At 38.1% G+C, this 24,984-nt stretch overlaps 1 protein-coding gene across 1 annotated transcript in view; it reads right to left on the reverse strand.

The window, feature by feature from the left end:
- Positions 1-24,984, reverse strand: part of ADAM9 (ADAM metallopeptidase domain 9) — a 126,338-nt gene that overhangs the window by 100,912 nt on the left and 442 nt on the right. The window lies entirely within an intron of this gene.

A 24,984-nucleotide genomic window follows, 5' to 3' on the forward strand; every position in this document is an offset into this window, starting at 1 on the left:
CACTAACAACAGCAATATAAGGTAATAGGTAGTTTCCCTCTGCTTTTTCAGAGGCAGTTCCTATTTCTGTCCCTTCAATAATTGCTTACTCTATCTAAACTTCCCTTTTTCATAAAGAACTTACTAGAGAGAATTTAAAATTTTTATTCAAACTTACCAGCCTAGGCTCCCTAATTCATCCATATAATAATCAAACAAAAGGGAGGTCCATCTAATCTAAAATAATTGGTTTAAGCCATAAAGAAACAAGAAATGGAAAACTCATGAGACTAAGAACTCCCACATAACTTTTTTTTTTTTAATTAATTTTTATTAAGCTTCAAGTGAACATTTACCATTCCAATCAGTCTGTCACATGTAGGTTTACATACATCATACTCCCTTCTCCCACTTGCTCTCCCCCTATTGAGTCAGCCCTTTCAGTCTCTCGTTTCGTGCCAATTTTGCCATCTTCCCTCTCTCTCTATCTTCCCATCCCCCCTCCAGTCAAGAGTTGCCAACACACTCTCCAGTGTCCACCTAATTTAATTGGCTCACTCTTCATCAGCATCTCTCTCCTCCCCGCTGACCAGTCCTTTTCATGCCTGATGAGTTGTCTTCGGGGATGGTTCCTGTCCTGTGCCATCAGGAGTTCTGGGGAGCATTGTCTCTGGGATTCCTCTAGTCGCATTCATATCATTAGGTATGGTCTTTTTATGAGAATTTGGGGTCTGTATCCCATTGGCCTCCTGCTCCCTCAGGAGTTGTCTGTTGTGCTCCCTAGCAGGGCAGACATCGATTGTGGCCGGGCACCAACTAGTTCTTCTGGTCTCAGGATAACGTAGGTCTCTGGTTCATGTGGCCCTTTCTGTCTCTTGGGTTCTTAGCTGTCGTGTGGCCTTGGTGTTCTTCCTTTGCCTTTGCTCCAAGTGGGTTGAGACCAATTGATGTATCTTAGATGGCCGCTTCTTGGCATTTAGGACCCCAGGCACCACAATTCAAAGTGGGATGCAGAATGTTTTCATATTAGAATTACTTTGCCCATTGACTTAGAAGTCTCCTCAAACCATGTTCCCCAGACCCCAGCCCCTGCTCCGCTGACCTTTGAAGCTTTCATTTTATCCCAGAAACCTCTTTGCTTTTAGTCCAGTCCAATTAGGCTGACCTTCCTTGTATTGTGTGTTGTCTTTCCCTTCACTCAAAGCAGTTCTTATCTACTGATTGATCAATAAAAAACCCTCTCCCTCCCTCCCTCCCCCCTTTGTAACCACAAAAGTATGTGTTCTTCTCCGTTTTTTCTATTTCTCAAGATCTTATAATAGTGGTCTTATACAATATTTGTCCGTTTGCCTCTGACTCATTTCGCTCAGCATAATGCCTTCCAGATTCCTCCATGTTATGAAATGTTTCAGAGATTTGTCACTGTTCTTTATCGATGCGTAGTATTCCATTGTGTGAATATACCACAATTTATTTACCCATTCATCCGTTGACGGACATCTTGGTTGCTTCCAGCTTTTTGCTATTGTAAACAGAGCTGCAATAAACATGGGTGTGCATATGTCTGTTTGTGTGAAGGCTCTTGTATCTCTAGGGTATATTCTGAAGAGTGGGATTTCTGGGTTGTATGGTAGTTCTATTTCTAACTGTTTAAGGTAACGCCAGATGGATTTCCAAAGTGGTTGTACCATTTTACAATCCCACCAGCAGTATATGAGAGTTCCAATCTCTCCGCAGCCTCTCCAACATTTATTATTTTGTGTTTTTTGGATTAATGCCAGTCTAGTTGGTGTGAGATGGAATCTCATCGTAGTTTTAATTTGCATTTCTCTAATGGCTAATGATCGGGAGCATTTTCTCATGTATCTGTTGGCTGCCTGAATATCTTCTTTAGTGAAATGTGTGTTCATATCCTTTGCCCACTTCTTGATTGGGTTGTTTGTCTTTTTGTGGTTGAGTTTTGACAGAATCATGTAGATTTTAGAGATCAGGCGCTGGTCGCAGATGTCATAGCTGAATATTCTTTCCCAATCTGTAGGTGGTCTTTTTACTCTTTTGGTGAAGTCTTTAGATGAGCATAGGTGTTTGATTTTTAGGAGCTCCCAGTTATCTGGTTTCTCTTCATCATTTTTGGTAATGTTTTGTATTCTGTTTACGCCCTGTATTAGGGCTCCTAGGGTTGTCCCTATTTTTTCTTCCATGATCGTTATCGTTTTAGTCTTTATGTTTAGGTCTTTGATCCACTTGGAGTTAGTTTTTGTGCATGGTGTGAGGTATGGGTCCTGTTTCATTGTTTTGCAAATGGATATCCAGTTATGTCAGCACCATTTGTTAAAAAGACTATCATTTCCCCAATTCACTGACACTGGTCCTTTGTCAAATATCAGCTGCTCATACATGGATGGATTTATATCTGGGTTCTCAATTCTGTTCCATTGGTCTATGTGCCTGTTGTTGTACCAGTACCAGGCTGTTTTGACTACTGTAGCTGTATAATAGGTTCTGAAATCAGGTAGAGTGAGGCCTCCCACTTTCTTCTTCTTTTTCAGTAATGCTTTGCTTATCCGGGGGTTCTTTCCCTTCCATATGAAATTAGTGATTTGTTTCTCTATCCCCTAAAAATATGACATTGGTATTTAGATTGGAAGTGCGTTATATGTATAGATGGCTTTTGGTAGAATAGACATTTTGACTATGTTAAGTCTTCCTATCCATGAGCAGGGTATGTTCTTCCACTTAAGTATGTCCTTTTGAATTTCTTGTAGCAGAGTTTTATACTTTTCTTTGTATAGGTCTTTTACATCCTTGGTAAGATTTATTCCTAAGTATTTTATCTTCTTGGGGGCTACTGTGAATGGTATTGATTTGGTTATTTCCTCTTCGGTGTTCTTTTTGTTGATGTAGAGGAATCCAAGTGATTTTTGTATGTTTATTTTATAACCTGAGACTCTTCCAAACTCTTCTATTAGTTTCAGTAGTTTTCTGGAGGATTCCTTAGGGTTTTCCATGTATACGATCATGTCATCTGCAAATAGTGATAGCTTTACTTCTTCCTTGCCAATCTGGATACCCTTTATTTCTTTGTCTAGCCTAATTGCCCTGGCTAGGACTTCAAGTACGATGTTGAATAAGAGTGGTGATAAAGGGCATCCTTGTCTGGTTCCCGTTCTCAGGGGAAATGCTTTCAGGTTCTCTCCATTTAGAGTGATATTGGCTGTTGGCTTTGCATAGATGACCTTTATTATGTTGAGGAATTTTCCTTCAATTCCTATTTTGGTAAGAGTTTTTATCATAAATGGGTGTTGAACTTTGTCAAATGCCTTTTCTGCATCTATTGATAAGATCATGTGGTTTTTGTCTTTTGTTTTATTTATGTGATGGATTACATTAATGGTTTTTCTGATATTAAACCAGCCTTGCATACCTGGTATAAATCCCACTTGGTCAGGGTGAATTATTTTTTTGATGTGTTCTTGGATTCTATTGGCTAGAATTTTGTTGAGGATTTTTGCATCTATGTTCATGAGGGATATAGGTCTAAAATTTTCTTTTTTTGTAATGTCTTTACCTGGTTTTGGTATCAGGGAGATGGTAGTTTCATAGAATGAGTTGGGTAGTATTCCGTCTTGTTCTATGCTTTGAAATACCTTCAGTAGTAGTGGTGTTAAGTCTTCTCTGAAGGTTTGGTAGAACTCTGCAGTGAAGCCGTCTGGGCCAGGACTTTTTTTTTGTTGGAAGTTTTTTGATTACCGTTTCAATCTCTTTTTTTGTTATGGGTCTATTTAGTTGTTCTACTTCTGAATGTGTTAGTTTAGGTAGGTAGTATTTTTCTAAGAATTTATCCATTTCTTCTAGGTTTTCAAATTTGTTAGAGTACAATTTTACGTAGTAATCTGAAATGATTCTTTTAATTTCATTTGGCTCTGTTGTGATGTGGTCCTTCTCGTTTCTTATTCGGGTTATTTGTTTCCTTTCCTGTTTTTCTTTAGTTAGTCTAGCCAATGGTTTATCAATTTTGTTAATTTTTTCAAAGAACCAGCTTTTGGCTTTGTTAATTTTTTTAATTGTTTTTCTGTTCTCTAATTCATTTAGTTCAGCTCTAATTTTTATTATTTGTTTTCTTCTGGTGCCTGATGGGTTCTTTTGTTGCTCACTTTCTATTTGTTCAAGTTGTAGGGACAATTCTCTGATTTTGGCTCTTTCTTCTTTTTGTATGTGTGCATTTATCGATATAAATTGGCCTCTGAGCACTGCTTTTGCTGTGTCCCAGAGGTTTTGATAGCAAGTATTTTCATTCTCGTCGTTTTCTAAGAATTTCCTTATTCCCTCCTTGATGTCTTCTATAACCCAGTCTTTTTTCAGGAGGGTATTGTTCATTTTCCAAGTATTTGATTTCTTTTCCCTAGTTTTTCTGTTATTGATTTCTAGCTTCATTGCCTTGTGGTCTGAGAAGATGCTTTGTAATATTTCGATGTTTTGGATTCTACCAAGATTTGTTTTATGACCTAATATGTGGTCTATTCTAGAGAATGTTCCATGTGCGCTAGAAAAAAAAGTACGTTTTGCAGCAGTTGGGTGGAGAGTTCTGTATAAGTCTATGAGGTCAAGTTGGTTGATTGTTGTAAGTAGGTCTTCCGTGTCTCTATTGAGCTTCTTACTGGATGTCCTGTCCTTCTCTGAAAGTGGTGTGTTGAAGTCCCCTACTATAAATGTGGAGATGTCTATCTCGCTTTTCAATTCTGTTAAAATTTGATTTATGTATCTTGCAGCCCTGTCATTGGGTGCGTAAATATTTAATGTGGTTATATCTTCCTGATCAATTGTCCCTTTTATCATTATATAGTGTCCTTCTTTATCCTTTGTGGCGGATTTAAGTCTAAAGTCTATTTTGTGAGAAATTAATATTGCTACTCCTCTTCTTTTTTGCTTATTATTTGCTTGATATATTTTTTTCCATCTTTTGAGTTTTAGTTTGTTTGTGTCTCTAAGTCTAAGGTGTGTCTCTTGTAGGCAGCATATAGATGGATCATGTTTCTTTATCCAGTCTGTGACTCTCTGTCTCTTTATTGGTGCATTTAGTCCACTTACATTCAGCGTAATTATAGATAAATAAGTTTTTAGTGCTGTCATTTTGATTCCTTTTCATGTGTGTTGTTGGCCTTTTCATTTTTCCACATACTTTTTTGTGCTGAGACGTTTTTCTTAGTAGATTGTGAGATCCTCATTTTCATAATGTTTAACTTTATGTTTGTTGAGTCGTTACATTTTTCTTGAGTTATGGAATTGATATTCCTTTTTGTGGTTACCTTATTATTTACCCCTATTTTTCTAAGTAAAAACCTAACTTGTATCGTTCTATATCGCCTTGTATCACTCTCCATCTGGCAGTTCAATGCCTCCTATATTTAGTCCCTCTTTTTTATTATTGTGATCGTTTATCTATTGATTTCCATGATTGCCTGTTATGTGTATTATTTTGTTTATTTATTTATTTTTTAGAATTAATCTTACTTTGTTTGTTTTTGTGCTTTCCCTGTTTGAGTTGCGTTGATATCAGGACGTTCTGTTTTGTGACCTTGTATTGTGCTGGTACCTGATATTATTGGTCATCAGGCCAAACAATCTCCTTAAGCATTTCTTGCAGTCTTGGTTTAGTTTTTGCAAATTCTCTAAACTTGTGTTTATCTGTAAATATCTTAATTTCGCCTTCATATTTCAGAGAGAGTTTTGCTGGATATATGATCCTTGGTTGGCAGTTTTTCTCCTTCAGTGCTCTGTATATGTCGTCCCATTCCCTTCTTGCCTGCATGGTTTCTGCTGAGTAGTCTGAACTTATTCTTATTGATTCTCCCTTGAAGGAAACCTTTCTTTTCTCCCTGGCTGCTTTTAAAATTTTCTCTTTATCTTTGGTTTTGGCAAGTTTGATGATAATATGTCTTGGTGTTTTTCTTTTTGGATCAATCTTAAATGGGGTTCGATGAGCATCTTGGATAGATATCCTTTCGTCTTTCATGATGTCAGGGAAGTTTTGTGTCAGGAGTTCTTCAACTATTTTCTCTGTGTTTTCTGTCTCCCCTCCCTGTTCTGGGACTCCAATCACTCGCAAGTTATCCTTCTTGATAGAGTCCCACATGATTCTTAGGGTTTCTTCATTTCTTTAAATTCTTTTATCTGATTTTTTTTCAGCTATGTTGGAGTTGCTTCCGTGGTCCTCCAGAAGTCCCAGTCTACATTCTAATTGCTCGAGTCTGCTCCTCTGACTTCCTAGTGCGTTGTCTAATTCTGTAATTTTATTGTTAATCTTTTGGATTTCTACATGCTGTCTCTCTATGGATTCTTGCAACTTATTAATTTTTCCACTATGTTCTTGAATAACCTTTTTGAGTTCTTCAACAGTTTTATCAGTGTGTTCCTTGGCTTTTTCTGCAGTTATCCTAATTTCATTTGTGATATCTGTAAGCATTCTGTAAATTAGTTTTTTATATTCGGTATCTGATAATTCCAGGACTGTATCTTCATTTGGGAAAGATTTTGATTCTTTTGTTTGGGGGGTTGGAGAAGCTGTCATGGTCTGTTTCTTTATGTGGTTTGATATGGACTGCTGTCTCCGAGCCATCACTGGGAAACGAGATTTTCCAGGTAATCAGCTAAAAAAAAAATGCAGTCAGATCCCTATCTGAATTCTCCTTCTGGCTCAGGGTATTCGGATGTTAATGAAGCCGACTGGGGAGGGTGGGGGAGGGATCAGAGAGCTAGGCGTGTAGCACCACAGAATATAGAGCTGATCCCCGTGTTCACGCTCCGCCCCCATCCGCCAGAATCCAGGCAGGACGGCTCCCCAGCTGGGACACTACTCTCCCCGCTCCAAGATCAGTCACTTCCTCCCAGGGATTTCTCCCTCCAGTGCGCCGCACCGCTAGCGCAAACTGAGTGGGCGTGGCCCTCACGAACAGCTGGGCCCGCCCCCAGGGTCTATTCAGGGGAATGCGCTCACACCCCGCCCGCTCTCGCCAAGATCCCAGCAGGACGACTCCCCAGCTGGGACGCTGCTCTCTCTCCCCACTCCAAGACCAGTCACTTCCTCCCGGGGATTTCTCCCTCCAGTGCGCCTCACCGCTCGTGCGAACTGGGTGGGCATGGCCCTCACGAACAGCTGGGCTCGCCCCCGGGGTCTATTCAGGGGAATGCACTCACACCCCGCCCGCTCTCGCCAAGATCCCAGCAGGACGGCTCCCGGCTGGGACGCTGCTCTCCCCGCTCCAAGAACAGTCACTTCCTCCCGGGGATTTCTCCCTCCGGTGTGCCACACCGCTCACGCGAACTGGGTGGACGTGGCCCTCACGAACATCTGGGCGCCCCCCCCCGGGGTCGCTTTAGGGAAATATAGGTGATCCCCACGCTCGCGCCTCGCCCACCTCCCGCCAAACTCCCGGCGGGATGGCTCCCTGGCTGGGACGCTGCTCTCCCCGCTCCAAGATCAGTCACTGCCTCCCAGGTGTTTGTCCCACCGGCTGCGCCGCTACGCTGCCCGCGCCAACCAGCTAGACTTCCTCCCGGGATGGGTTCGGGGGGGTAGGGCTGGGCCCCTTGTCTGTGTCGTCTGCCCCCCTGGGCTCTGCCCCAGCCCGGGCTCCGAAGGTCACCTGCCTGGTACGCTGGCTCTTAGTTCTGAAAACGATCGCTGTCTGCCCGTATTTGTTCGTTCTCCGTCTCTAAGTCTGTGTTTTTTGTTCAGAGTTCGTAGATTGTTATGTATGTGATCGATTCACTTGTTTTTCCGAGTCTTTGTTGCAAGAGGGATCCGCGGTAGCGTCCACCTAGTCCGCCATCTTGGCCCCGCCCGATCACATAACAACTTTTTGAGTTACCAGGAATAAAAACTATCATAACTGTCAATGAAAAAAATTTACAAATTTGAATTAATATTGGAGTACTAAAACTACAATAAAGAGGGCCACTGAACAAGAACAACTTCTACCCTCCAAACACCCACGGTTTCTCAAAATAGTTTCATAGGCAGCCCAAATTCTTTGGCCTACCATGAAAACAAGAAAATAAATGATCTAAATAAAATGAGTCTATAGTTCAAGGAGTCTACAGTCCAGAGGAAATTTTTTTAAACTTAATGGACATTCATAAGCACAAAGACCTCAAATTATTCCTAAATTAACTAAGAGAAGAAGTTGTTTGCTGCGTGTAGACCTATATTCTGCTTTTTTAAGACTCAACCTCACCCAGTTTTCCATGTTTGTCTTATCTGAGGGTGAATTTAAGCCTAAAATTTTTTAATTGGTTCCACAGACAATTAAATTTATAGAATTTTTGTTTGTTGTAGGTGAATAAATTCATGTGATTTTTGGCTCATTTTGGGTTTAAGTTTCTGTTTTGTCTTGAGCCATGAGATAAGCCTTCAATAGCGATGAAAGACTTTAAAAGGGGCACTAAAAAAGATGAATTGTTTATTTGATACAACAAGGCCTTTAAATTATTGCCTCTCCACAGGATCCTATTAAGCATGGGAAAGAAAAGGTAAATAATTTCTTACATCTAGATGGTATTATCCTAATTGTTTTAATAATATGTGTATATACAAATTAAATAAATTAATAAGAGTTTTAATGCAAATCCTAGCCTAACAAAAGTTTTTATGTCTATCTTAAAAGCAAAACCTTTCTAAGTAACTTATGCTAAACATTATATAAAATGTGCTTTATTTAAAGAAAAAGGGTAACTTTTATTAATAAGAAGATAAAAGGCTAAATTGCTTGCCAAAGAAATAAGATAAACAATATAGACTATTGAGACAAAATATCCTCTAACAACCATTATGTTTATAATATAAGGGCTGTTTTTTTACCACAAAAAAAAAGATTTCCATTTTTTTTAAGTCTAGCAATAAGTATATTCATTTTTATCACGTAAAGAGGTACATTATAAAGAATATATAATAGACAAGGATTTTAAAAGGTTTATTAAAAAGGAATTTATTTAATATCATCAAAATTCCCATGTACTGCAACTATACATTTAATTTAATAAGTTTTAATTTCTAAATGTTATTAATATTTCATAAAAAGCCAAAAAATATTTGTTTCTGTTTTATAAAGAAATAAGTACTTTAAAAATTTTTAATTAATATGTTATATGAAATGTGCTACATAATTTTACTTATTAACTTGGTCCTAGTTTAACTGGAGCCCTGACGGCACAGTGGTTAAAGAGCTTGGCTACTAACCAAGAAGTCGGCAGTTCGAATCCACCAGCTGCTCCTTGGATACCCTATGGGGCAGTTCTACTCTGTCCTATAGGGTTGCTATGAGTTGGAATCAACTCAATAGCAATGGGTTTGGGTTTTTTTTTTTTTTAATACTACACGGAATTAACATCATTACTCATAAAATTATTACTATTCAAATGTATTAGTACACAGTAATATAGTGTTAAGACTATTAAAAGTTATATCTGAAAGTAAGAAATAGGAATAATCATTATGTCTAAAGGTATTTTCTTCTGTTTAAAATTTGGTCTTACACGGCTTCTGTAATTCTTTTAAGAAATATTGTTATAAGCTAACTATGAATATTTTAAGTTGCTATCAACAGATATATCAAAATATTTTGAACAAATTAGACTATATCAGAATTATGCAAAGAGCTATAATACTTAAAATATGAATATTATTGGACTAAATCAAGATTTTAGAAACTAATAAAAATCTTGAACTACTACTGATCTAGGACTATATGAAGAAAAATTAACTACATAGATTTGAGTAAACTATAAGGTTTGTATGAAAATGTTACTAATATTCAATGTTCTATTATGTTAAGTTCAAAATCTATAAATTTGAAGAAAATGTATTACTGAAATAATGAATTAACAAATGATAACATAATAAGAAAAATAGTTCTTCAAAGGCAAACAGGCTTTGACATCCTTACTAATGCACAAAAGAACATCTATATCACTATTGAAATCGTTAATGTTAAATCCTTCCTTAACTAATAGCATGAGTAATTAATCTTCCTCTTAAGGCTAATTACCACTACTTTGCTTTGGAATCTTTCTCATTGTTTCTATTATTACCAAACACTGTAACAGTCATACTTAATTTTACTTTAGAAAAGTACTCTTCACAGGTCAAAAAAGCATTTGACACTCAAAAGCCAATTATATCTAAATTATCTTTTATTTAGTCTGGAGACTATGCTTATTGAAAAGAGAACAAATCTTTTAGACTTGCCAGCCTACTGAAAGACTAAAATTCAAGCATCTAACTAACCCTCCAGCCACCTAAGAGACTTGGACTGAAATACAAACATTTCTTTTTCGGACAAGAAATAAACGACATCTGGCGCAGGCTGCTTATGCTCCCAAGATTCCAGCACTAGGCTTGTATCAAAACCTCCTTAAACCTGAAATCGTTGAACTGCATTTTACTCCGTTCTTAAATTTTTTTTTATTTCTTCTCCTTTAAATGAAAAACATTATTGTTATTCTAATATTAGTTGCTTTACTACCTTTTTATCATATAATTCTCAGCCCTTCTATCCAAGTAATAACAGCCTCAATAGTACACTTGTTGTTGTCTAAAGGCAATTTTATTCTAACAATTGGTAATGATTCTCGCCTTTAAAATTACTGTTTGATCAATTAGAATAATAATTATAATACCTTTGCAATCTACTTCTTACTTGTAATCATTCTCACTTCTATTGCCTTACTATGCTATTACATTATCCCCTATTTTTTATTTTCATTTGAAATAGCCCAGCTTTGTTTTATACATTTAATAGTTTTTAATTATCATTGCTTTTGAAGTAACTTTTGTTCTATAAACTTAAGCTTTTAGAATAGTAAAGAATTTAACTGTAGAAATATTTAGAATTTGTTTTCTTATTATCCTAATCCTTTTCTTTACTGCCACTAAACTTCAACTAAGAAGTATTATTCTTTGTTTTAATATATTTTTCCTCATGAGCCCAGACCTCTTTTTATAAACACAACTTTAAAAAAAAATTATATTCCTTTTTAACCATCAAGAATTAGAATTCATATTGGTTCTTTTTGTTTCAAGTTTTCTTGTTATTGTAGTCTTCTGTTTTGCCAATATTTTTACAATCTGTTTCATACTTTTACCATTTTCCTTTTGATTACAATATCACCTCAAGTCAATATGATCCCATGAAGTGCTCACTTTTAATACAAGTTAATGAGGTCATTGCCCTATGCCTAATACTTACCATGTTTAAAACAGTTTTATCAGTAAAAAATTTCCTTTTAGCACACCTCATGCTGCACCTAGATCAATAGCTTCAGTCAAGTAGAACAAATTCTTAGAAAAATTTGACAAAAAAAATTATATATTGATCCTGAACCTGATTTTTCAGTTGTTTCCCCAATAATATAACATGTTACTTTTGCTCTATACTACAAGCAGGTTTAATTTTCTCAATTTTTACCGTACTAATTATTTGTATAATCAAATGTTTTATAAAATGTTTCCCAAATCTCTGTAATCATTCAACTACTCCTTTAGCAGTTCAACATGTTATGTACCTTAAAGAAACTGACTATACAGAGGAGTTTTACCTTACACTTTGGTTGGAAGCTTGCTTTCTGTCAAGTTGTTCCTTCTCATTGGGCCTTGCTCTGTTCACATCCCTATAGTAAGTGATCATCAAAGGACTGTGCTTAAAAATGGCATGGTAGCTGGCAGAGCCAAGATGGCAGAGTAGTCAGATGCTTCTGGTGGTCCCTCTTAAAACAAAGACCCGAAAAAACAAGTGAATCAATTATATATATGATAAGCTAGGAACCCTGATCATCAAAGGCAAAGTTAAGAAATCAGACTGAGTGACAGGGGGAGGGAGAGACAGTGAAGAAGCAGCGAGGAGTTGCCAAGTCAGCGGAAGCACCTAAACCCCAATTCCCTGGTGCAACTGTGGGGCTGGTGGTAGTGTTTGGGGACACAGCTGCTTCAACAAAAGGCAAGCAAAGTGGCACATCCCTGATCCCCTTGTGCAAGCACAGTGGGGCTGACAGTGGTGTTCAGGATGCAGCTTCAGCAAAAGAAGGCAAGCGAGGTGGCACAACCCCAACCCCCTGGTGCAACCACGGCAGGACTGAACCAGTGCACAGAATCTACACATGCCTCCAGAATCTGAGATAAAACAGCGTTCTCGGCACAAGATAAGTGATTTTGTCCAATTTACTGCATGGATCTAGTAACTCCTCCTTTAGAAAGAATTCTCCCATCTATCTGATCCCTCCTCCCTCTGCCCCAGCTGGATTCAGTAACGGTTGATTTCCCTGGGCCTGAGATAGGTCCTGCTGTGCTTCCTGAGTCATTCTCATGGTCTTGGAGAAGGAACAAATTAACAAATGGAAGAAAAATACCCTCCCGACTCAGCGGCTCCTATCCTGGCACAAGTGGTGTACAGATTTTACCTTTCACCCCTGCATGGATCCAGGTGGCTCCATTACAGCAGATAGGATCTTGCTGTTATACTGCAAGGGCATATCTGTTTGAGGTCTGACTGTAACTGTTTCAGCTGTGTGGTGGAGAGGCGGGTTTTTGACATTTGACAATGCTCTGCCTATTAAACAGGGCCCTCACCTACCTACAGCAGGGGCTAGAGGGCTGGTGGCTCCACCCATACCACCTAGCCACCCGTGACAGGGGTCCAAGGATAAGTGGTACCTCCTAGTCCTTACAATAAAAAGCACTGGGTGCCTATGGTACTGCTGCAGAGCCCACCTACCAGAGCGCTCTAAAGAACAGGCACGTGCCTTCCTCACAGACACTTGGGGGAAGGTTGTCAACCCCCTTCCTTCCTCAGAGTGTGACACCTGCTGCAACTGGAAACCTGTGCATACACCAATCACCACTGATCCTCTAAGATCGTAGGTGAGAGCCTGCACCACAACTAGGTGACCGACCACCTGGACGCCTGAGCTGAATCTACACAAGAATAGAGAATGGCTTCCTAGGCTCATATACCTGGTAACAGCTCTAGCCATCTGGTGACAGGACAGTAGTGCTTCAAAGGCTCCAATAATCAAGTTAGCTCACTCTAGTAGCTTATTTGGGTATATCAAAACAAAACAAAGCAAAAAGCTAAGACGCAATGAGCATACACAAAATAAATTAATACAATAACTTAAAGATAGCTTGGAGACAACAGTCGATATCAAATCACATAAAGGAGACCATGATTGCTTCAACAAACTCCCAAAACAAAGAATTAAGGAATCTTCTGGATGAAGATGTATTCCTGAAATTACCAGATGTAGAATACAAAATATTAATATACAGAACTCTTCAAGACATCGGGAAGGAGATTAGGCAAAATGCAGAACAAGCCAAGGAGCACACAGAAAAAGCAGTCGAGGAAATTAAGATTATTCAAGAACATAATGAAAAATTTAATAGGCTGCAAGAAACCACAAAGAGACAACAATCAGAAATTCAGAAGATTAAAAATAAAATTGCAGAATTAGACAACTCAGTAGATAGTTAGAGAAGCAGAATTGAGGAAATGGAAGTCAGAATTAGTGAGACTGAAGATAAAACACATGGAAACAATATATTTGAAAAAAAAATCACATAAAAGGATTTAAAAAAATGAAGAAACCCTAAGGATCATGTGGGACTCTATCAAGAGAAATAACCTACGAGTGATTGGAGTACCAGAACAGAGAGGGATAACAGAAAATACAAAAAGAATTGCTGAAGATTTGTTGGCAGAAAATTTCCCTGACATTGTGGAAGATGAGAAGATATCTATCCAAGATGCTCATTGAACCCCATACAAGGTAGATCCCAAAAGTCCCCAAGACATATTATAATCAAACTTGCCAAAACCAAAGATAAAGAGAAAATTTTAAGAGTGGCCAAGGATAAACGAAAAGTCACCTAAAAAGGTGAGTCAATAAGAATAAGCTTGGAGTACTCAACAGAAACCATCCAGGCAAGAAGGCTATAGGATGACATATATAAAGTAATGTAGGAAAAAAATGGCCAACCAAGAATCATATATCCAGCAAAACTGTCTCTCAGATATGAAGGCGAAATTAAGATATTTCCAGATGAACAGAAGTTTAGGGAATTTGCAAAAACCAAAACTACAAGAAATACTAAAGGGAATTCTCTGGTTAGAAAATCAATAATATCAGATATCAACCCAACACTAGAACACAGGACAGAGCAACCAGGTATCAACCCAGACAGGGAAATCACAAAAATAAACCAAGACTGAAAAAAAAAAAAAACACTCAAAACAGGGAATCACTGATGTTATTATATAAAAGATGACAACATTAAATCAATAAAGAGGGACTAAATAAAGTAGTCATACACCTTTCATACGGAGAGGAAATCAAGGCAATATAGGGAGATAAAGGTGAGGTTTAAACTTAGAAAAATAGGGGTAAATATTAAGGTAACCACAAAGGAGACTAGCAATCCTACGCATCAAAATAAAATACAAGAAAAACATACTCAGCAAAAACAAAATCAACAACAATGAAAAATAAGAACACACAATTTACAAAGAAAAACTACTCAGCACAAAAATTAAGTGGAAAAAAGAAACTGTCAACAACACACAAAAAAAGACATCAAAATGATAGCACTAAACTCATACTTATCTATAATCATGCTGAATGTGAATGGACTAAATGCACCAATAAAGAGACAGAGAGTTGCAAAATGGATTAAAAAAACACGATCCATCTATACGCTGTCTATAAGAGACACACCTTAGACTTAAAGATACAAACTGAAACTCAAAGGATGGAAAAAAATATATCAAGCAAACAACAATCAAAAAAGAGCAGGAGTGGCAATACTAATTTCTGACAAAACAGACTTGAAAGTTAAACCTACCACAAAGGATAAGGAAGGACACTATATAATGATTAAAGGGACAATACAGGATATAACCAAATTAAATATTTATGCACCTGACAACAGGGCTTCAAGATACATAAAACAAACTCTAACAGGATTGAAAAGCGAGATAGCTCCACAATAATAGTAAGAAACTTCAACATACCACTTTCAGGGAAGGACAGAACATCCAGAAAGAAACTCAATAAAGTCACAAAAAAAACCCAAACCCACCACTATCAAGTCAATTCTGACTCATAGCGACCCCATAGGACAAAGCAGAACTGCCCGATAGAGTTTGCAAGGAGCGCCTGGTGGATTCGAACTGCTGACCTCTTAATTAGCGGCCGTAGCACTTAACCACCACGCCACCAGGGTTTCCCAATAAAGACACAGAAGAGCTAAATGCCATAATCAACCAACTTGACCTCATACACATATACAGAACACTCCACCCAACAGCATCCAAGTATACTTTCTTTTCCAGTGCACATGGAACATTCTCTAGAATAGACCACATATTAGGCCATAAAGCAAGCCTTAACAGAATCCAAAACAAGAAATATTTCAAAGTATCTTCTCTGACCATAAAGCCATAAAACTAGAAGTCAATAATAGAAAAAACAGGGAAAAGAAATCAAACATATGGAAACTGAGCAACACTTTGCTCAAAAACAACTGTATTATAGAAGAAAATAAGGACAAATAAAGAAATTCATAAAATCCAATAAGAATGAAAACACTTCCTATCAGAGCCTTTGGGACACAGCTAAAGCAATGCTCAGAGGTCAATTTATAGCAATAAATGCAGACATCCAAAAAGAAGAAAGGGCCGAAATCAAAGAATTATTGTTACAACTTGAACAAATAGAGAGCAACAAAAGAAACCCTCAGGCACCAGCAGAAAGCAAATAATAAAAATTAGAGCAGAATTAAACAGAATAGAGAACAGAAAAACAATTGGAAGAGTTAACAAGACCAAAAGCTGGTTCTCTGAAACTATTAACAAAATCGACAAACCAATGACCAAACTGAGGAAAGAAAAACAGAAGATGAAGCAAATAACTCAAATAAGAAAGGAGATGGGCGATATCACTACAGACCCAACTGAAATTAAAAGAATCATAACAGAGAATACTATGAAAAATTGTACTCTAACAAATTTGAAGACCTAGAGGAAGTGGACAAATTTCTAGAAACACACTACTACCTAAACTAACACAAACAGAGGTAGACAACTAAATAAACTCATAACAAAATAAAAGATTGAAAAAGTAATTTAAAAATGCCCAAAAAAAGAAAAGCCCTAGCCCTGATGGCTTCACTGGAGAACTCTACCAAAATTTCAGAGAAGAGCTAACACTACTACTACTAAAGGTATTTCAGAGCATAGAAAAGGAAGGAATACTCCCAAGCTCATTCTATGAATCCCACATAACCCTGATACCAAAACCAGGTAAAGACACCACAAAAAAAGAAAATTAGAGACCTGTATCCCTCATGAACTTAGATGCAAAAATGCTCAACATAATTCTGGCCAGTAGAATTCACAACATACTAAAAAAATAATTCACCACGACCAAGTGGGATTTATACTAGGTATGCAAGGATGGTTCGACATTAGAAAAACAATCAATGTAATCCATCACATAAATAAAACAAAAGACAAGAACCACGTGATCTTATCAATTGATGCAGAAAAGGCATTTGACAAAGTCCAACACCCATTCATGATAAAAACTCTCAGCAAAATGGGAACAGAAGGAAAATTCCTCAGCATTATAAAGGGCATTTATACAAAGCCAACAGCCAACATCATCCTAAATGGAGAGAGTCTGAAGGCATTCCACAGGAACCAGGCAAGGATGTCCTTTATCACCACTCTTATTCAACATTGTGCTAAAGGTCCTAGCCAGAACTATTAGGCTAGATAAAGAAATAAAGGACATCCAAACTGGCAAAGAAGAAGTAAAGGTATCTTTATTTGCAGATGACAGGATCTTATACACAGAAAAACCTAAAGAATCCTCAAGAAAATTACTGAAACTAAGAGGAGAGTTTAGCAGAGTATCAGGATACAAGATAAACATACATAAATCAGTTGGAGTCCTCTACACCAACAAAGGGCATGCTGAAGAGGAAATCAGCAAATCAATACCATTTACAATAGCTCCTAAGAAGATAAAATACTTAGGAATAAATCTAACCAGAGGCATGAAAGACCTATACAAAGAAAACTATAAGACACTACTGCAAGAAACCAAAAGAGACCCATTTAAGTGGAAAAACATACGTTGCTCATGGATAAGAAGACTCAACATTGTAAAAATATCTCTTCTACCCAAAGCGATCTATAGATACAATGTAATCCCGATCCAAATCCCAAGGACATTCTTTAATGAGATGGAGAAACAAATCACCAGCTTCATATGGAAGGGAAAGAGGCCCCAGACAAGTAAAGCATAACTGAGAAAGAAGAACAAAGTGAAAGGTCTCACACTACCTGATTTCAGAACCCATTATACCACTACAGTAGTCAAAACAGCCTGGTTCTGGTACAACAGATACATAGACCAATGGAACAGAACTGAGAATCCAGACGTAAATCCATTCACATATAAGCAGCTGATGTTTGACAAAGGCCCAAAGTCTGTAAAATGGGGAAAAGACAGTCTCTTCAACAAACAGTGCTGGCATAACTGGATATCCATCTGCAAAAAACTGAAACAAGACCCATACCTCACACCATGCACAAAAACTAATTCAAAATGGATCAAAGACCTAAACATAAAATCTAAAACAATCAAGACCATGGAAGAAAAAGTAGGGACAATGTTAGGGGCCCTAATACATGGCATAAACAGTATACCAAACATTAGTAACAGTGTACAAACACCAGAAGAGAAATCAGATAACTGGGAGCTCCTAAAAATCAAACACCTATGCTCATCCAAAGACTTCACCAAAAGAGTAAAAAGATTACCTACGGATTGGGAAAAAGTTTTTAGCTATGACATTTCCAATCAGTGACTGATCTCTAAAATCTACATGAGACTGCAAAAACTCAACAACAAAAAGACAAATAACCCAATTAAAAATCGGCAAAGGATATGAACAGACACTTTACCAAAGATGACATTCAGGCTGCTAACAGATACATGAGGAAATGCTCATGATCATTAGCTATTAGAGAAATGCAAATCAAAACTACAATGAGATTCCATCTCAACCCAACAAGGCTGGCATTAATCCAAAATCACAAAGTAATAAATGTTGGAGAGACTATGGAGAGACTATGGAGAGACTGGAACACTTATACACTGCTGGTGGGAATGTAAGATGGTACAACCACTTTGGAAATCGATCTAGTGCTTCCTTGAAAAGCTAGAAATAGAACTACTATATGACCCAGCAATTCCACTCCTTGGAATATACCCTAAAGAAATAAGAGCCCTCACACAAACTGATATGTGCACAGCCATGTTCACTGCAGCACTGTTTACAATAGCAAAAAGATGGAAGCAACCAAGGTGTCCATCAACGGATGAGTGGATAAATAAATTATGGTATATTCACACAATGGAACACTATGCAACAATTAAGAACAATGATGAATCTATGAAACATTTCCCATTGTACCCTGACCTACATAACAAACAATTTCTACAAGAAAAATGTGGTTTACCTACCCTACTCTGCTAAAAGTAAAGCTTGTGATTAGGAATGGCTGATGTTAAAAAGAAATAATTCAGACCTGTACAGGTGTTAGACAAGATGTTAAACATGTGGCTAAATCAAGTTTCCTGTAGAGCTGAAATTTTTGTTTTCTGATCCCTTTACAATGTTCTGTATAACTATATTTTAAATGATCCAGGGAACTCATGGTCAGCCAGATCCTGTCACCTGTAGCCACTTGTGATGGTTAAGATTGTGTGTCAACTTGGCTGGGCCATGATTCTCAGAGTTTTGGCACTCATATAATGTTGTAATCACTTCCCTGTTCAGATTTGATATGTGATCACCCCCATGATGGGTTCTGCTGTGAGCAGCCAATCAGTTGAAAGGGAGTTTCCTTGGGTGTGTGGCCTGCATTGAATATAAGAGGACATTCTTGACAAGGCTTGTGTACTTTTTGCTCGTTCTGGATCCTGCAGCTGGCTCCTGTTCATCTGACCTCCAGTTCTTGGGACTTGAGCTAGCAGCTTACCTGTGTCTTCCCTGCTGATCTTGGGACTCATCAATCTTCGCAGCCTGTAAGCGAGGGCCCTACTTCCTGACCTGCCAATCTTCGGTTCACCAGCCCCTGTGGCTACATGAATCATGAGAAACATCTATCCTGAGCCATGTACTTGGGACGTTACAGCCTCTAGAACCATGTGAGCCATTTCCTTGATATAAATCTCTTTATACATACATATTTATACACTTCACTCATTTTGCTTCTCTAGACAACCCAGTCTAAGACACCACCCTTGCAAAGGAGGCCAACTCTTGCAAAGGTGTCAACCAAGACCACCTGCAACTCAGTAAATGTTAACCAGTCAGAAATGGCCCAGTTGTACCCCCCTTAAACCAAAACCAAACCCGTTGCTGTCGATTCCAGCTGATAGCAACCCTGTAGAACAGAGCAGAACTGCCCCATAGAGTTTCCAAGGAGCACCTGGCGAATTTGAACTGCCAACCTTTAGGTTAGCAGCCGTAGCACTTAACCACTACACCACCAGGGTTTTCACCTCCCACCCCCCACCCCACCATGTTAATTTTTTTCCCCCGGAAGCACTTTGTTCAGATTATTCTGGCACTGTGTTTCCCATTTTGCAAAATGCTTTTTTCACCACAATAAAACTCTGTTTATAAAATTAAACAGACTTATTTGTGGGTATGGTTTTCCCAACGCAGTAACTTCTTGGTTTTGAAATCCAAGGACCCATTATTGAATTAAAGCTATGCCATAAAGTGTTCTAAAACAACATAACGAATGCACATATTTTGGATATGTCATTCAAAAATAATATACACTACCTATATGAAAATCCTCATCCCCATATATTTTTTTTAATGCCTTTCTTATCTCTAGTTCTCGGGGTTTTTGTTTTGATTTTGTTTTTGCTCTCTCTCTGTCTCTGTCTCTCTCTTCTGTTTATACCTTGGACAGACCTTCCCCAAATTCCACTTACTTTACTTAATTCCAATTAGTAGCACCTTCTCACGGGTACCAAAATAACATTTTTCCCAGTTACTAGGAAAGAAGTGCATTAGAATAATTTGTGCAAAGCGTGGTTTCTCAACTTCAGCACTACTTATATTTAGGGCCAAAAAAATTCTTTATTGTGGGGAGCTGTCCTGTGCAAGGATACTTATTAGTGGTCTCTGATCTCTATCCACTAGATGCCAGTAGCATCCCCAGTTGTAATAACCAAAAATATCTCCCAGATATTGTCAAATGTCTCCTGGGGAGCAAAATCTCCTCCAAAGGACAACCACTGGCATAAAGTTATAGCATACAATGAAAATAAAAATCTTACTACAATAAAATCAATGGAAGATACAAACTGTTGTATTAGAATACGACATAATAAGCACACCGACAAAATCACATTACTAGAAAACATGGGCTGAACATAAAAATACAAGTTGAAACATAAAACTTAAAGTGGCCTGAACTTAGTAAAAGAAAGGAAAAGGTGCCAGTGTTACTTCTTACTAACTTTTTAGTTCTTTTTTATGTACTGTGTTTTAGAGGCTTCTAAGTATATTTTTCACAAGAGGCCTGTAGGAGCGGGAAATTAGTTAAGAGGTTTCTACACAGCAAACAGGCATGAAGACTCAACTATGGGTCTTCTACTTTCCTTCCTGCCTATTATGCAAATAGCCACTTTTAAGTTCTTTCACTATATAAAGTAAACTTGGGCTCCACATACATAATGGGATTAGAGAAGGTAATTCTGTTGTTTGAATTATTTCTTGAAGAGAAATTGATGTAATTAGATCTGTAAAGCGTTGTTATTATAAGTCACATATTTTCACTCTATTTACAAGGCCAATCCCAAATAAATACACTTTCTTGTTATTAGGTGCCTCTGAGTTAGTTCCAACTCATAGCGACCCTATGCACAACAGAGTGAAACACTGCCCAGTCCTGCACCATCCTTACGATTGTTGCTTTGTTTAAGCCCACTGTTGCAGCCACTGTGTCAATCCATTTCATTGAAATAAATATAGATCACGTATAAATAACTACCTTCAAACTACTTAATGGCAATTCCCACTGCTATGTCCCATAGTCCTACATTTTTTTGAGTGCCATATATATATATACATTTACCGGTCTTTACATTTAAAAAGGGACATTTTTGTTGTCATTTGTTTTTATGTGCCTCTTTGGGAAAAATACCAACCCTCTATAAAATTTAATGCCCTAGAGAATTAAGTTCCTTCAACAGACTTCAGACCAAGAAGGCCATCGTGTATTTCCTGTACTGATAGAAGAGGTATTCAATAAATATATCTTAACAAAAAGACCAGAGTTCCTGGATGGTGCAGTTAACACACCCAGCTACTAACCCAAAGGTTCGCAGTTTGAGTCTACCCAGAGGCGCCTCAAAAGAAAAGCGTTGGCTATCTGCTTCTGAAATATCAGCTATGGACAAACCTACGGAGCCCTCACCCCTAATAGAATGGTAATGATTAAAAAAAAAAGATTAATAAAATAACAAATGTTGGCAAGGATATGGGGAGGCCGGAACCCTTAGCCACTACTGATGGGAATGTAAAATGATACAACCGTTATGGAAAACAGTACGGAGAGTACTCAAAAAATTAGAAATAGAGCTACCATATGATCCAGCAATCTCACTCCTAGGTATATACCCTAAAAGTAGGAACAGGAACAGACACATGTACGCCGATGTTCACTGCAGCGCTATGCACAACAGCAAAATGATGGAAACAACCCAAGTGCCCTTCAGTGGATGAATAAACAAAATGTGGTTACTGACATGGAGTCCCTGGGCGGTGCAAATGGTTACGTGCTTGACCACTAGCCAAAAGGTTGGCATTTCAAACCTACCCAGAGGTGCCTCGGACAACAGGCTTGACTGTCTACTTCCGAAAGATCATAGCCTTGAAAACCCTATGAAGCAGTTCTACGCTGCACTCATGGGGTCACCATGAGTCGAATCGACTCGATGACAACTAACTACACCACCGGTTACTAATATACTAAGAGGACAAGATTCACTTATGATGCAGTCCCAAAGTACTGACTCAAAGACCGGCACTACTCCAAGGCTTCTGGTAGCATAGTAGTTAAGAGCTCAGCTGCTAACCAAAAGGTCGGCAGTTCAAATTCCCCAGCTGTTCCTTGGAAACCCTATGGGGCAGTTCTACTCTGTCCTGTAGGGTTGCTATGAGTTGGAACCGACTCAATGGCACCTAACAACAACAACGAGAAAAAAGAAAAATCGTAAGGCTATCTATGTTATATATTTGAGCTGTGGACCTTTTGAGAATAAGCTTTTAGTCACTTAGAGTCTGCATCTTTTAAGAATTCTATAAGAGAGCTGAATTTTTAACAAAGAGCTAGTCAATATAAATATGGTATAAAGTCAAATTGGTAAGGTAAAAATTTTAAGTGCTTTTTGAAAACTACTTGGGGGTTCAGCTATTTGTGTCATACATACTCTAATTGTAAATGTTTTGTTTTTTACTAAAAGTTTAAAAACCAAACTATCTTTAAATTTAAAAGACTATATTCTCTTATACAGCACAAACACAAACAGATCAAATTCAAATAATTTGCTGGCATCTAAAAACAAGATTAATATGGACCGAAAGTCAAATTCTTATGACATAGTTCATTGTTTAGTGTGATTCACCATGAGTAAACTTTCTAACCCATTTCCTTTGAAATACCAGTCCTCTGTAAGTAAATTTCTAAGTATGTGCATCATAATTACTACCTTAAATGAGACAATCAGAAGAGGTTTCATGCCTGACTCCCCCTCTTACTTTTGACAAAGTTACCTTTGTCTGTCCTTGTTGTACAAAAAAAATGACTGTTAAGTCAACTATTTGGAATTTATCCTGTATTTCCTCATTGACACATTATAAGTGGTAATGAAAGTCCTACCAAAACTTCCTCGTATAACTAATGTGTGGGTGGTACTTGAGTCCTCAAATTTCTTTTATTAGCGGGAAATGTTTCAATGCATGTTTTAAACATCCTGTATTACAAAAATTTAGTCAGCTGATTTTAAAAAAACATTCCCCTAGGGAAACTGAACTGACTCACCGTGTACTCTTACAAAAGCCTCTTAACTGTAACTGGTCTGCCAGCCACCAGCTTCCCCCTCCTATATTCTGTCCTCAATTGTGCTACCACTTATCTCACAATTCAGGATATGTCACACCCCTACTGAAAAATTTTCACTGCCCAAAGAACTACTACAGGGTGAAGTCCAAACTTCTTAGCCTGACAATAGAAGGCTTCCCAGCTGGTGCCAGCCTACCTTAGTTTTAGCTTCCATCCCTCTCTTTTACACAGACTGGCTGGAGCTTATAGACATTCTCATCGCTCCCTAAAATCAAGTTCTTTTACCCCTTCATACTCTTGTAAAAATTCTTTCTTCTGCTTAGAATGCATTCCTACCATTTTGCTTGTAAGATTCACCAACAATCACCCAGCTCATTTGGTCACCCTTTTGCCCTCTGCCAGCATTGAGCATCGTGTGTTTAGTAGTTCAATAAATTTCTAAAGCATACATATGCTTCAGTGAGGGGCTGATAACAATCTGTTGAAGCCACAGCTAAAGACCATAAGGATATCCCATATTTGCACATATGTCATAATTAACATGAAGGAGCCCTGGTGGCACAGTGGTTAAGCGCCTGGCTGCTAACCAAAAGGTCAGCAGTTTGAACTCACTAGCATATAATAACTGACATATACATTAACATTAAAAATATAGTCTTATCTATATTTACAAACACATGGAATCAAGGATTACCAAACCTCCGGATATATAATCTTCTTCACCTTAAATACCAGTAAATGTTAACCATGTAGAATACCTTAGTAAACAGTCTAAACCACAAAAGATTAGGTAGCTTCCCACTCAGTAAAATTTCCACACTGGGTGAGGCTTATTCACTTAATTTAAAAACAATAAGCCAAAGAAGGAAAAAAAATGTAATCAGTTTCCTGAAAGTCAGGTGTCCTATATTGAAATCTTTCATCAAGTCTTTGAACGTCTCTCAAAGCAATGATTTAATTTTTTTATTCTACATTATACTGTATCATTGACAGAGAAAATGCAAGCATGAAAACAATATTTTAATACAAGAGCCAAATTTAATAAAGATGTCGTTTCCCAAAAGAAGGTGGAGTGTTCATTTGATTCCACTATGTTCCGGCATCTCTAATACCTTACGTATTCAAGGAAAGTTTTCCAGACCAAAAACAATTTCACACAAATGATATAATTCTTGTGCTAATCCTGTGGTTTAAACAGGGCAGGAATTATTTGTCCGCTGACATTGCAAACCCAGCAAAAACACAGATAAAAGGCTGTTAGGCTATAAAAATGTAGCACTTAGTTTCCAAAAAGAAATATTGTTGCTACAACAAGAAAATGATCCAAGAATAATTAGTCTCCCCCTTTATTCCATCGCTCAGTGTAGCTCTGTGGACCCACTGATGGCTCCGCTAATAAAACGAACGACAAAAATCTCCAATCAAGATAATAACCTGATGCAAAACTTTCATCTCCCCGTCTCTTTCCAAGTGACATTAACTCTACAGCCAAGATCAAACTCAATTTGCTCAAAGCATTTTAAACTTGCACACAGTGTGGAAGTGCACCCAGCCTCCAGGGCTCTCAGCAGACGCCGAGGTCAGTGTTTGATTCCGAGTGGTCCCGACTGAGTCTGCGGGACCCGGCGCCGCGCGGGATGCGAGCGGGGCGCACAGTAAAATGCTCCCGCCAAGCAGGAGGAGGAGAAAGGGAGCCCAGATAGGAGAACGGTGGGAAGAAGCCAGGTTTGGGGTGCCAGACCCTCAGCCTCAGGTCTCAGCAGCGTCCACACACATTTGTAGCGCCTTCACCTTCCCA

This window comes from Elephas maximus, chromosome 22, assembly GCF_024166365.1.
Source record: "Elephas maximus indicus isolate mEleMax1 chromosome 22, mEleMax1 primary haplotype, whole genome shotgun sequence".
NCBI classification, from domain to species: Eukaryota; Metazoa; Chordata; class Mammalia; order Proboscidea; family Elephantidae; genus Elephas; species Elephas maximus.